Source organism: Orcinus orca, chromosome 20 (assembly GCF_937001465.1).
Source record: "Orcinus orca chromosome 20, mOrcOrc1.1, whole genome shotgun sequence".
NCBI lineage: Eukaryota > Metazoa > Chordata > Mammalia > Artiodactyla > Delphinidae > Orcinus > Orcinus orca.
In genome coordinates, this window is record NC_064578.1 from 6,132,353 (window position 1) to 6,147,542 (window position 15,190).

Here is a 15,190-nt window from a genome sequence, read left to right on the forward strand (position 1 = left end):
TTAGAGAAGTTCCTTTAGCATTGTTGTAGAGCTGGTTTGGTGGTGCTGAATTCTCTTAGCTTTTGCTTGTCTGTAAAGCTTTTGATTTCTCTATCAAATCTGAATGAGATCCTTGCCAGGTAGAGTAATCTTGGTTGTAGTTTCTTCCCTTTCATCACTTTAAGTGTACCATGCCACTCCCTTCTGGCTTGTAGAGTTTCTGCTGAGAAATCAGCTGTTAAGCTTATGGGAGTTCCCTTGTATGCTATTTGTCGTTTTTCCCTTGCTGCTTTCAATAATTTTTCTTTGTTTTTAATTTTTGCCAATTTGATTACTATGTGTCTCGGCGTGTTTCTCCTTGGATTTATCCTGTATGGGACTCTCTGCGCTTCCTGGACTTGGGTGGCTATTTCCATTCCCATGTTAGGGAAGTTTTCGACTATAATCTCTTCAAACATTTTCTTGGTTCTTTTCTCTCTCTCTTCTCCTTCTGGGACCCCTATAATGCAAATGTTGTTGCGTTTAATGTTGTCCCAGAGGTCTCTTAGGCTGTCTTCATTTCTTTTCATTCTTTTTTCTTTATTTTGTTCCGCAGCAGTGAATTCCACCATTCTGTCTTCCAGGTCACTTATCCGTTCCTCTGCCTCAGTTATTCTGCTATTGATTCCTTCTAGTGTAGTTTTCGTTTCAGTTATTGTATTGTTCATCTCTGTTTGTTTGTTCTTTAATTCTTATAGGTCTTTGTTAAACATTTCTTGCATCTTCTCGATCTTTGCCTCCATTCTTTTACCGAGGTCCTGAATCATCTTCATTATCATTATTCTGAATTCTTTTTCTGGAAGGTTGCCTATCTCCACTTCATTTAGTTGTTTTTCTGGGGCTTTATCTTGTTCCTTCATCTGGTACATAGCCCCCTACCTTTTCATCTTGTCTATCTTCCTGTGAATGCGGTTTTTGTTCCACAGGCTGCAGGACTGTAGTTCTTCTTGCTTCTGCTGTCTGCCCTCTGGTGGATGAGGCTATCTCGAGGGGGTTTTCTTAATAAAACATCTTTTTTATTTTCATTTACAAAAATAATATGTGCCTTTTATTTAGAAATTTGGGAAGGGGGGAGAATAGAAACAGTGCAAGCCAGAAAAAGAGGACCTATATAACTCCACCTTCCAAAGCAAAATACATCCAACACACTGACGTAAATTCAGATCATTCTTTGAAAAATAAAATTCACTTCTGACTTGGTCAGCTCTTGAATACTTGAAAAGGAATTCTTTATCATTAGAAATCTACTCTACAAGTTGAAGAGGGGTTAAAGATGAAAATGGGAAGAAAAAATTTCATTCTTTGAAACTGTTCATCTGAATTGCAAAGTTCTGACCCAAAGGCTGTTGAAATGCCCAGTCTGGTTACCAGGCCGAATGCCTACTCCCCACCCCTGCAACTGGACACAGACCACTCCCTAAAGAAGATGATAGAATGTAAAATTCAATGGCCAAATAGGCACATGAAAAGATGCTCATCATTTCTAATTATTAGAGAAATGCAAATCAAAACCACAATGAGGTATCACCTCACACCAGTCAGAATGGCCATCATTAAAAAGTCCACAAATAACCAATGCTGGAGAGGGCGTAAAGAAAAGGGAACCCTGCTACACTGTTGGTGGGAATGTAAATTGGTGCAGTCACTATGGAGAACAGTATAGAAGTTCCTCAGAAAACTGAAAATAGACTTGCCATATGATCCTGCAATCCCACTCTTGGGCACCCAGACAAAACTATAATTCAGAAGGATACACGCACCCCTATGTTCACAGCAGCACTACTTATAGCCAAGACGTGGAAACAAGACGTGGAAACAACCTAAATGTGCATCAACAAAGGAACAGATAAAGAAGATGTGGTGTGTGTGTGTGTGTGTGTTTGTGTGTGTGTGTGTGTGTGTGTATATATATATATATATATATATATATATATACACACACACATACACACAATGGAATACTATTCAGCCATAAATAAGAATGAAATAGTGCCATTTGCAGCAACGTGGATGGACCTAGAGGTTATCATACTAAGTGAAGTAAGTCAAAAAGAGAGAGACAAATAGCATATTTTATCACTTATATGTGGAGTCTAAAATATGACACAAATGAACTTATCTACAAAACAGAAACAGACTCACATATAGAGAACAGACTTGTGGTTGCCAAGGGGGAGGGTGGGTGGGGGAGGAATGGACTGGGAGTTTGGGAGTAGCAGAGGCAAACTATTATATACAGAATGGATAAACAATGAGGTCCTACTGTACAGCACAAGGAACTATATTCAATATCTCATATTGAACTATATTCAATATTCAATTATGATAAACCATAATGGAAAAGAATATACTATATATATAACTGAATCACTTTGCTGTACAACAGAAATTAACATTGTAAATCAACTATACTTCAATAAATTTTTTAATTAAAAAAATGTAAAAATAAAATTCAATGGCCCATAAATGCTGACAAGGGTGGAAAATGATGAGAAACTACAGGATGAAGAGAATATACAGGGCAAGGTGGGATATGAAAGGGGGTGGTCATTCTCAACAGGGACTGACAGAGACAGCACTGAAAACACTCTTGATGCACGTCCATATACACACACTTTTATACACATATGGTCATTGTCATCATAGATCAGGGTCTCTGGAAAGCAGTCTCTGAGGTGGAAAAGAGCACACAGTAGTTTGCTCAGGTAATGCTTATGGAATTGCCACCATGCAAGGGACAGGATGGAAGCAGGATTGGGCATTGGAGGAAGCTGAGCTGAAATTCTCAACAAAGACCTCAGATGACCCTGTGGGGAGCTGTGAAGCCACAATGGCTCTTCAGAGTTGTCCCAAGATAATGTGAGAGGCCAGGCCTTTAAAGCTCGTACAGTAATCAGTCATTGGGTGTGGCCGGCCCTGGGCAAAGTGAAGCTCTTCAGATGAGACAACTCCTGAGCAGGCTGATGTTTGAGGGCTGTGTGTCTACAGTGCTTCCCACAGTCCTCAAGGCGGGGGGGGGGGGGGGGGGGGGGGGCGGGGGGTGAGGGCAGGGGAGCGGAGGGAAGTGAAAAGGGGGAGGGGGGAAGGAGAAAGGAGGGAAGGAGGGAAGAGGGGAGGGGAAGGGGAAAGAAGGGGAGGGGAAGGGGGGGAAGAGGAAAGGAGGGGAGCAGAGGGGGCCAGGGGGGAAGAAGAGAAAAGAAAAGCATAGGACACTTTGAACACGCCTAATAGGCTAATCAACAGGACAGTATCGACAATGAGGACAGGCTCACCTTGAGACACCATAACACTGAATTTATCAAGAATTCCCATTTTAGCTGCCACCAGAGCTACACTCCCAGATCTATGGCTGTTAAAACTCAATATTTCTAAAAAATAATGGCTGAAAGAGCAGACCTTTAACCCCTTCATTTCCGCAGACATGTCAGTGCCTGAGCAAGGGTTCTCAGCTCCCACACTGAGCTCACTGCGCTGTTTATCAGAGGCTTAGGTATGTCAGGCCAAGGAAGCACTTTCCATAGCAGGCCCCTTAGATGCCACCAGATGTCACACTGAACTCTTCTGTCTCACTCTGCACCTGGTAAGGTGTGCACTATAATTCTCATTTTACGAATGAGGAAACAGAGGTCCAACATCTTGTCCAAGAACACCTAAGGAGCACGCAGCACCAGAATTTGCACCTCATTTGGGGACCCCAACTCTGGGTTTATTCCACTATGCATGGCTGCCTGAGCCTGTTGGTATGACCATTAATTGGATGTTGCCAACAGTGATACTTTTCTGTTCTCTGAGCTGCAGCCTTATTTTATTACAGTCATTACTGTCTATTACTGAGCGGTGTGACTCTCCCGTGAGTGGTAAATTGTAAGTCTGTGGTTTCCTAACAGGGAGGATCGGTTAATCTCTACAGAATGATAATGCACAGAAAGACACAGCATCTCACTTCAGCTTTAGGAAGACAAAGCTGAGCATCTTCTCTTTGAGAAAATCATCTCCCTCATCATTTGTCTAGTGTCCTAACTATAGGGAGAGAAAAGTTGCCTTAAACCCCATCTGTTTTGCCTTTTTCAAGCTGTATGTGTCTCATCAACCTAAAGAACTGTTCTTTCAACAGAATACTGCAGCAAAAATAAAACTCATAATAAGAAATTCATAATAAAACCCCACAAGAATTCCATTAACCTAGGTACCACTCACCTTACATGGCCAGACTCAGACTACATTGGGTGCAATAATAATCCACATTTTGATAAGCTCAGGAAGATACAATGTAAGTACCGGTTCTTCATCAAGTTACTTGACCAGCCTCAGCCTCAGTTTCCCCATCTGAAAAATATAAGGTGTGGGCTAGGTCATCTTTAAGAGCTATTCCATTTCTAGCATTTCACAGTCAGAGTCCACAGACCCCTATCTTGTTCTGCTTGCCATGGAAAAAAAGTAGAAAAGATGTAAAACTACCACCACAACATCACTCCCCAAAACAAGAGCAACAAGAAGCTTCCCTGGAGTGTTTGGTGCTCCATAATAGGACACAGTTAGCAAATGCTTATGTCAGAAGTTTGTTTTTTTTAATGTGCTTGTTTCACTATGCATGCAATAATAGAAACATTAGCAGACAAAGACCCAAAGCAAGCGGAAATACCACCCAGAGCTCATTGCAATGTTTAGGCTATAAATTGAAATTAAAATTACAAAAATGACACACTGGAAATTATTTTTAAAACTAAAAACATCTTTAAAAAATTGAAATGGCATTCCAATTCAGTGGTTCTGCAGGCACCCCCCAACTTAGAATGTGTCAATTACAGCAACATCGCTATTACCTTCTTAACTGAAATTGCACATGAGAGCTGTATAATTTACATTTGCAGTTAATAAAATAAATTAGGCAGAAAAGATTCTCATAATCTCAAACACATTCAGTTTACCAGATTCTACAAAGGTAAATGGACAACGCATGTGATCCTTAAAGGAGCAAACAATAAAACTAATGATTCATCAATATGTTCATTAGATGAAATTTGATAAATGCATAGATATTCTCTTCCAGACAAGTCTCAGGCAATGGATGAGCAAAACTCTCCAAGACACGCTCCCTCCCAAACTCTGAATCCCACTGTTAATTACATGGCCTTTGATAGGAGTGCTAAGAGGAAGACTGACAGCTAAGTTGCTGGGGTTTCTGGCCTGCTATTGATATTTTTCAATGCTGTCTATTATGTTTAGGACCACATAGAACACGTATGTATGGACCACTGCTCCACCTTCGCCCTGTTGCTACAGGGCTCCCCAACTGGTCTCCTTGCTGCCACCCTTGTCCTGCCTCTATCTCCTCTCCACAAAGCAGCCAGAGGGATGCCTTAAAAATGTAGGTCAGTTCATGCAACTTCTCAGCTCAACTCCACTTGGAGGAGGAGCAAAGCCCTCAAGGTCCTACATGATGGGGCCCCATCTCATCTTTCTGACCTCATTTTCTATATCCTCCCCCCTTATTCATTTTGCTCCAGCTACACAGGCCACTTTACCATTCCAGAACTTTCCAGGCAAGCTCCTACCTCAAGACTTTAGTGGTTGTGGTACTCTCTGCTCTTCCTTCACACATTCATGCAGTGACTTCCCTCCCCTCTTTGAAGCCTTGCCTCACATGCCCTGATCACTCTCCTTAATGCCATTACCTGCCCCTTCCCCCCAGGCAATCTCACACCATATTACTCTGGGTGATGGAGTATTTTGTCCAATAAAATGTAAAGCTTCTAATATACTATTTAATTGACTTATTTTTATGTCTGTTGTTTAATATCTGTAAGCTCCAGGAGGTAAGCAATCTTGGTTTTGTGATGCTGTATCTCTAGGGCCTAAAAAAGTACCTAGGAAGAGTAGACACAATAAATATGGGAAGGAAGGGAGGGAGGGAGGGAAGAAGGAAGGAAGGAAAGAAGGAAGGAAGGAAGGAAGGGAGGGAGGGAGGGAGGGAGGGAGGGAGGGAGGAAGGAAGGAAGGAAGGAAGGAAGGAAGGAAGGAAGGAAGGAAGGAAGGGGAATATGTATTAATAAAAAGAGCTATATTAGAATGGTAGTTGTACCATTTTGTTTTCATTTCCAACATTTTATGCTATTATTATTATTAAATCATATTATAATTTAACTCCAGAACATCTACATAGGAAACTATTGGCATTCTCAGATGGTATGTCTTAGAAGTGCTTTTTGTTTTTCAATGGGTTACTCAGTTTGAGTGTGTCAATGAGAATTGTAAATAAGAATCTTAAATTGTAGTAAACCTTTGCAATGCTCCGTCTGATAAAAACGTAAGTCCGGAAATCCTGCAAATAGTGTACACTTCCAGAGACAAGGGAGAGAGGTCCCAGGAGAGTGTGCACAGTAAGTCCCTACACGCTGCCTCCAGCCCCTGTACTCACCACATCCTTGCTGCTCAGTCCGTGTGGGGCTGTGGGTGAGGACACTGCCATCCCTCTTTGTTCTGCCACATCAAGTCAAACACTCAATCCATCTTCCTAACCATGTTTTGCAGGCCTACTGTTCATGAACTGTTTCTTATACTTTTCTGAGTATTTCTGGACCTTATAGTCCAGCTCCCAGGGTCTAGCATCATAGAGTCAATTTATACAAATTCAAATATATGCCCTTGACCAAGGAGGAGGGAGAGAAGAAGGGAGGGAGGGATGGGGTCAGGAGGGAGTAGCGGGAGAGAGACCCTGGAGGAACACTGGCCATGGGTGGCTTGTTGAGAAACATCAGGTTGGTCCCCAGTGTGCTCAAAGGAGTGACACATGCAGAACTTTATGAGCAGTTCAAAGGATTGTCAAAGGCCATTTAGACACCATGCGATGCCTCTTTCATGCTCTGATTTGAGACCATAAGCCTGGAGTTGGATTGGGCTCCATTATCTATTTTGTTTCCCCAGGCCACCTCTGCCTTGGATTTGCATTTGGCTTTTGCCCCACACCCACTCATTGTTACCGAGGACACGCTGTACCCACACTAGCTCACCACTGGTCTGAAATGGATAAGATGTCACATACATTATACGTGGTGAGGAAGAAAGAGGATGTGGGTGCAGGGGGCAGTACCAGCTGGGCAGCAACTGGTCAAGGAACCCTTAGTGTACTTACATTAGAAGTGCAAAAACAGAAGAACTTATTCAATGAACATCCTGGAGGACCACCAACTCAGTGCCAAAGCTACTGAATGAGTAGACCTAAGCAATGAAGGATAAATAAATGTGTAATCAATGACTATTGTGCTAAACAAGATGAGCTCTACAGCCTTCAAGCCAGTTCTAGTTCATTCAAATGAGTTCTAGAATGTCCAGCCAACTACAGAGACTTTGGAGATTCGACAGCATCCACCAGTTTCCTTGGAAAAGCTTCCAAGGCAGCGTCTGTGACTCCCTTGATGTCCCAGAAGAATGGCTCATATAGTCCCTCATCTATTTATTCATGTATATATTCTATACAATACAGAATTATAAACTCCAAGCCATTCAAAACTACTTTGATGAGCTGATTTAGTCAACAAATATCAGTAGGGTAACAATTTTATGTCAAGAACTTGTGCCAGAACTTCTTCTCTGCGCACAAATCCAGGCCGTTCCTTCTACAGAGACCAACAGTCCAGTGTTGGGCACATCAAGAGACGTGAGAGAAAATTCAATGTCCATTGCACAGCTTTGGATTTCTACACTATGTCTTTTTCACCCCTAAAAAGCAGGGAAACATCCTCTTTAGAACAGAAGCATCAAGGAGCCACTTCCTACATTCATAACTCCTGTTGTTTCTCTATTTCTCCCTTTGTCCTTATACATTTTTAGCTTCTATTTATAAAGACCCAAATTAAAATTTCAAGGTCAAAGTGATATCTGACAGAGACATGAAAATTCTTAACTAGTTGTGTGGAGATGGTACTTATGAAATACTCAAAGGACACGTTGTATATTTTTAACTTGCTCTTAAGACCTCTGAATTCAAATGTGAGGGCTTGCATCAGAGAACGAAGACAAATCATGTTATATGAAAGAAGAAAGGTGGTTTTTTTTTTTTCTTCAAGAGATGAAAGATGCTTCCCACCTCTAATGAGTCATGAATGACTCATCTACTCTAGGGAAAATCTCAAGTGGCCAGTTATTTGATGCTTTTTCTGCTGTAAACACATCTAAGAAGCAGAGCCTACGAGATAAACGATAAAGGATGCTGCAAAATTCAAATAATTTTGTTTCTGTTACAAACGAGACTACCCTGAAAATGACTCTTAGTTCAAAATGTGAGCTCTCCTTCATACTGGCAATATTTAAGTGCGGCCGCTGAACCAACTGATTTTGGCTGACTGCAATTTGGGGAGGGGTGGTACTTCTTACCCATTAATGGGACTCACCATAATATTGATCCAATTCAATCATTTAGTAAATGAAAGCCACAAGATGACTTTCATCTTCTCTTATGTCTTGTCGGTGAGACACTATTCTACGTTCATTTCTGTTCCTTTTTCTCTCCAGACCCTCTAACTATTTTGATCACTTACAAAGCTAAGAAACGTTCAATGTTAAAGAAAAACACCAGACAACTTTTTGAAATTCACTGTACCCCAAAGGTTGATGGCAAGAAAATACTTTTGGTGCATAAGAAAGAAAAATGTATTTGGTATGACTAGCTGTTAATATGTCATCAGGGTAAATCATAAGTATTATTCTTGGGAATCGTAATAAAAGAATTCACTTGAGACGTGGAAAGTACAAAAGTAATCACCAATAGCCTCTATCTTTGACTAGAACCTGGGGAAATTTTGAAAGTGTTCATTCATAGAGACACTTAAAAAGACATTGCCCAAATTTATCATTGTCATAAATTCCTGCTGACTAAAAAGTTTCCTTAGAGTAATTTACAATGCCCATCATAAAATAAATTCAAGTGTTTCCTTTTGATGAATTAATACAAAACTGTAAACTCTCAAGGACTCAGGGACAATGGTCTCAGCCAGTCTCCAGAGAAAATGGAGTGATCTATGACTCCCATGCACCTCAAGACTTGGTCTCACTTTCATCTGGCATTCCTACCTTCAGGGTTGTCACACAACTCTGGTGTGTTTGTTTCCCTCTGGGACTCCAGAAAGAGACGGGATTTTAAATAACACTCTGGTTCTTCACCATCCATCTCAGGGGAGAGGGACAGGAAAGATGCTGTCATCTGGATACACTAATGGGGTGACCAAAAGAACCTGTGATTAGTAAAGCAAATACCTTGTGTCCATGTTCTAGCCTCACGGTGGAGGGAAACTATTCCACACTGGATGTTTCTGGAAGTCCCAATCACTCTATCTAGGCAGTTGGTTTCACTTTGTCTTCAGGCCAGGAAAGCTATTAGTTGGCTAATAGGTCCCTCACAAGATAAAGAAGTCTACACACTGAAGAACAGAACCATCAGCTTTCTGTCTCTCTGCTGTTCTTCCCTACAAGCTCCTAATGCAGTTAATCCAATGCCTCTGTGCTCTAACCACACAATTCCCACTGCAGCTAGACTCCTCCATCTAGATGGTCTTGCTGACACCTCTAATTCCTTTCTTGAAAGTGACATTCAACATCTTCCTCCAAAACTGGCTGTTCTGTCAGGGTCTCATCACCTCCCTCTTTACTGCATTTGAAACCTCCTTCAATCCTGACCTCCTTCAATCCTGATGTCCAAGCTTTATGCATCTGGCTTCTTGAACACCCTTACAGCCTTCTCTCCTACATAGCCCACTGCCAACAGGTTGGTGCAGCCAGACATCTCATTCTCCACCTCAGAGTCTCTAATCTACTTTTGGTCTCTCCCTGAAGTAAATTCTGCACAACATCGCCTAATAAACCTGCCTATAGCACAGCCCTGCTGATGTCACTCTGACATCAGACCTTTCAATAATGCCGTATCTCCTACCAAATGTAGTCTACACTTCTTACCTAGCTTTTCCCTTCATTGTGATAACCAGCTATCTAGTCTCACTTCCCACTACTTCCTTCAAGCTACATGTGGATGCATGAAATGTTTCAACAGTACACTGGTGTCATTGCCCCTGCTCCTTCCTTTTCCTGGAAATATTTATCTCCACTCCTACCTGTTGAAATCCTATCTTTCCTTCCAGGTCAAGCTAAGGTATCATATTATCTACCAAAGATTCATTTCGCTAGTACCTCCATCAAAAAGTGGTTTTGTTTTTCCATAAGACCTTGATCATATGATACTGACTGAATTTTGATTCACTTTTTAATCTTTGTACATATACTGCTTCTCCTATATTGGTCTGTGAGCTCATAAAAGGCAGGGATTCACCTTTCCCCTGATTCAGGGGGATGTATTACTCAATTAACATTTTATTGTTGAATGGATGGATGTGTGGATGGACAGAATTCATGTTCAATACATATAGAGTTGATACACAAAACCACAGAGCACAGAGGTCTCTATTGTAAAACCTTCAGTCCCAGATAATCAGTACTCCCTTTCCTCTTCATACCCATGAGTCCTGGATAACTCCTGTCTAAGTTGTGATGTTGGCAGTTAAACAAAATTTCTGAAAAAGCAGCAGGACCAAGGATAAGGAGACAGAATGGAGCAATGAGATATGACTATTTTCCATAGAAATCTGAAGACCTGGCAATCTTCAGGAGGATGTTAATCAAGGGAAAACCTAGAATGTACGGTAGACTGTAGAAATCAGCCAGGTGAAGACAAGGGAATGGAGAAAAGAGACTTACAGACATAAGAAAACAGCCTCCACATATGCTCAGAGGTTCTGAGCATGGAATGTCCAGGGAAAAGCAATAGTTGGAGCATAGTGTTCAAGGAACTTGGTGATAAGAAATAAAGCTGAAGATATGGAGAGGGGCGTTCATTAAATATTGGCAACTTTCTAGAAACTACTCCCTTGAACTCATTTTGCCTGAGTCTGGGTTGTTTTCCCCAAAGATCAGTTACTTGGGGAACTCAGAAGGGCCAGAGCCAAAGAATGTTTGCATCACCACGAAGTGAGGACACCAAACTGAGCCAAGGACTCAGTGAACTCGTTGGGCATTGCACTTGGTGTTGGAATTATTCAGTAGAATGGTTGAAAGGTTTTACTATGATATCACAACTAGGGGTGGGGTGGAGGGAAGGTGCCAAAAGAAAGTTGGTGAAGGAATACGTATGGAGAAGCTGCCATCAGCCAATCAGAATCATTCATTGCAACCTAAGCTTCACTTTTCTCATAGGAAAAAATGGAACTAGCAATAATGACAACCACACAACAGACACTGCTCAGGTGTCAGGTACAGTGCTAAGCATATGATATGAGATTTTCTCCTCACAACGACTGTACTTGGCAGGTACCATTATCCATATTTTACAGGTGAGGAAACTGAAGTGTACCGGGATTAAGAAACTTGCCCAAGTTCATACAGGCAGTTCATGTCTGAGCTGGGTTTCAAACCCAAGCAGATTCATGCCCTAGGGCCCCATAGCCTTTATTCCCCTGGGCTCTACTCCCAAGCTTACAAAAGGCAGGTCTGAGCCATCAAAAGAATTGAAAAATCAGGCTCACTGGGAAAAGAGAAATTAAAAAGCCCTTGCTCTCCAGGCCCTAATTTCCTGATTGTGTATACACAATCAGGAAAAAGAATCAGCTCAGAGGGCCAGCAAGTTATCCACAGCCCCAGAGCGACAGTGGATATCCCTTAGCCATCTGGGGCTAACAAACGGGAAGGACAGAGTTGTAAATAAGTCCTTGCAATGATGACACTCATTACCCCATTCTTTAATAGTAATGAGAAATCAGTGAGTTACATCAAGACCAGCAACACACACTCTATAACCCTGCAAGTCAGAGAGCCCAGGGAGACCCTTCTGGGGCTGCAGCTCTCATGCAGCAGGCCCAGCAGTGTTGGGTCATGAGGATGGGAGAGGCTGAGGGTCAGACATCAAGGCCTCTTGGAAGAAGAGAATTTTGATGTGGTTCTTCTGGAAAGTGGCACATGTAGCCTGGTGTAAAGCCCTCAAGGCATTACATGGAAGGAACGAAGAGCACGGAAGGAATGACAGCAATCTCTACACAGTGGTGATGACCACAGAAACTGCAGACAGCTCCGAGCCAGGGCTGCAGCCCACCTCTCACAGACCCTCTGCATGGTGATGGACAGGAGACCAGATGCCCAGGTCTCCCTGCAAGGCAGAATTTACTGTTCCAGCTGCCGGGGGAGCTGTCAGCAAGCAGCCTTGAGCTGTCAGCCCTCTCAGGAACTGCCTCACCCAAAGTCACATATCAATGTCAGACGGAGGCAGGGGGATAAAGGCCAAGCCATTTTGGCCCAAAGCAGGACAAATCTGACGGGCTGTATGGGCTCCGGAGTCCCTGTGTCACAGCGCAGCTTTCCCTCTGTGCATCCACTTCCTCCCTCTGCCTTCCACAGGTGTTGATCCAAAGTGTGCTCCCTAATAAACACACCACATGTCAACTCTGTCTCACAGACCAATTCCAAGGGCAGCCAGCCTGCCACAAGCACATGGCCTGTGTTTAACTGTATCCTTGGTTTTCTCCTATTTGCCTACCTTAATTTTATTACGTCCTACACATCCCTCCGTATTAGATAACCAGACTCAGGGATCTTCTGTGGTAAGAGAGAGACTAAAGGAGCAATAGGGTCAACAGAGAGAAGCTAAATGAGCTACATGATAAAGGGATGGGAGGGAAGTGGGATAAATAAGAACAAATCCTGCACAGGCTGGGAGTTGCGATGGGTGGGTATGTGGGGGAGTTCAAGGGTTGATAGATAACAATATCTGGGCAAAAGAGGACTGTATTGGTGATAAAATACATTTTAAGAGGAGTTACTAAAATTATGAATTGTATCCCCATTGGTGTTTTTCAAGAGGCACAAGTAAATACTGGAATCACTTTTTAATTATTCCTGAATGCTATACTGTGTGTTTAATATGTGACTCGACACAGAATGTGAGATCCAGACTTTTATTGGGCATATTGGTCAGGGTAATTAACATTAGGTGCATTAATAAACACCCCCAAATCTCACTGGCTTAATATAATAAAGTTTTATTTCTCACCTGCATTCTAGTCAGCTGGGGGTTGGGTGGCTCCTTTTGGCAACTCTCCTCCAAGTAGTCCATCCTGTAATGCTGCCATTGTCCCCCAATCTCTGGGTCCCTTTGCCACCCTGATAGCTTCCCATTTGCCTCCAGCCACATCCCCTCCCCCAAAATCCTTGGTCTACCTTTCTCCACCTTGCTATCTGCCCTGGAAGGCTAATCTCTATGGATTACAGATCACAGGGACCCTCTTGCCTCTGGCTTCCAGTTGAGTTTGGCCAAAAGGCAGGAGGTCCCAGGAGGGAGAAGGAGGGGGAGGTTTACTTTTCCAGCTTCTTCCCCTGAGTGACTTGATAAAAGGCCTCAGTTCTCTCTAGGTGGTTCTCTCTACACCCCTCATTGTCTCCAAGCTGTAGAACCTGCTTGCATTTGGCCCTTCCAGCCTCAGATTAGTAACAGTTCTATTATCCTTTGTCACCAGGCACTGTAACATCCCTTGCCGTTTCCCTAAACTCCACCCACACCTTTATAAATAGCTCTTTAATTAAACTTCCTTGGATGATGCTAATTTGAATGTATCTTTTGTTTCCTGCTGCAAACAGGACTGATACCCCCAGGAAAGAGAGCTGGGAGGCAGGGTATTCTGTGGGCCCAGGAAAGAGGAATGTGACCTGGGATTTAGGACATTGAGCATTTTCTGTCACCCCCTGCCAGTGTTTTATCTTTTGTGTTTGGTTTTGGGATTTGTTTATTAGTTTTATTTGGAGAAGCAAATACTGTTTACTTGTGGGGATGACTTTCTTAGTCGTTTCTCTATATTTTACAATATAATTTTACATGAAATTTTTATCCTGCTTTATTTACTTATTTTCATTCAGTTCAACACACTTTTTTATTTCCATTGAGACTTCCTCTTTGACTCATGGATTATTTAGAACTACATTGTTTAGTTTCCACATGTTTGGAGATTTTCCCATTATCTTTCTGTAATTGATTTCTAGTTTGATTCCAAGTGGTCAGAGGATATCCTCTGTGTGATGTTAATCCTTTTAAATTTCTTGAGGTTTGTTTTATGGCCCAGGATATGGTCTGTCTTGGTGAATGCCCCCTGGGTACTTGAAACGCATGTGTACTCTGCTGCTGTTAGGCAGAGTGTTCTATGTCGATTAGATCCTGTTGATTGATGGTGCTGAGTTCTTCTATATCCTTGCTGATTTTCTAACTGTTCTATAAGTTGTCGAAGAGAGGGACCTTCAAGTCTTCACCTACAATTGTGGATTTGTCTATTTCGCCTTTCAGTTCTATCAATTTTTTTTTTTTGCATGTTTTGCAGCTCCATTGTTAGTTTCATACACATTCAGGACTTGGTGGACAACCTTTTTATCATCATGTAAGGCCTCTCTTTGTCCCTGATCATTTTCTTTATTCTGAAGTCTCTTTTATCTGATGTTAACATAGCCACTCCTGCTCTGATTGCTTTTGATTACTGATATATCGTTCTTCCATCCTTTTACTTTTACTCTTTACTTTTCCGACCTATAATGTTACAGTTGCAGTAAGCTCTTGTTCATGCAGTTGTATCATGTTTTTTTTTAATTCACTATCAATCTCTGCATTTTAATTGGTGCATTTAGACCATTCCAGCCAATGTATTTACTGACACATTAAGGTTTAAGTCTGACATTTTATTTTTGTTTTCTGTGTGTTCTCTCTGTTTTTCATTTCTGTTTCCTTTTTCCTGCCTTCATCTGGGTTACCTGAACATTTTTTTAGAATTTCACTTTGATTTATCTGTAGTGTTTTTGAGTGTATCCCTTTGTATAGATTTCTTAGTAGAAACCTTACTTCCATTCTGCTATTGAGCCTCTCCATTGAGGTTTTTGGTTTTTGCTTTTTGGTTTAAGTTCAGTTATTGTATATTTCAGATCTGGAATGTCCATTTGGTTCTCCTTTAAAACTTCTCTTTTTTAAAAACTTTTCTGAAGCATTTTATTTCTTTGCTGAGACTTTGTATTTTTTTCACTTATTTCAAGCATGTTCAAAATTGCCCACTGAAGCATTTTCACGTTGGCTGCTTTAAAATCCTTGTCAGGTGATTCCAACATC

The 15,190-nt window shown here is 41.8% G+C and overlaps 1 long non-coding RNA gene across 1 annotated transcript in view; it reads right to left on the reverse strand.

Annotated features, from left to right (window-relative positions):
* Positions 1-9,353, reverse strand: part of LOC125962764 (uncharacterized) — an 80,138-nt gene extending 70,785 nt beyond the window's left edge. Inside the window, exons 1-2 of the long non-coding RNA XR_007474480.1 lie at positions 9,271-9,353; positions 4,216-4,344 (exon numbers count right to left, since the gene is read on the reverse strand). This is a non-coding gene — a long non-coding RNA (uncharacterized LOC125962764). The remainder of the gene's footprint in view (positions 1-4,215; positions 4,345-9,270) is intronic.
* Between the last annotated feature and the right edge of the window lie 5,837 nt (positions 9,354-15,190).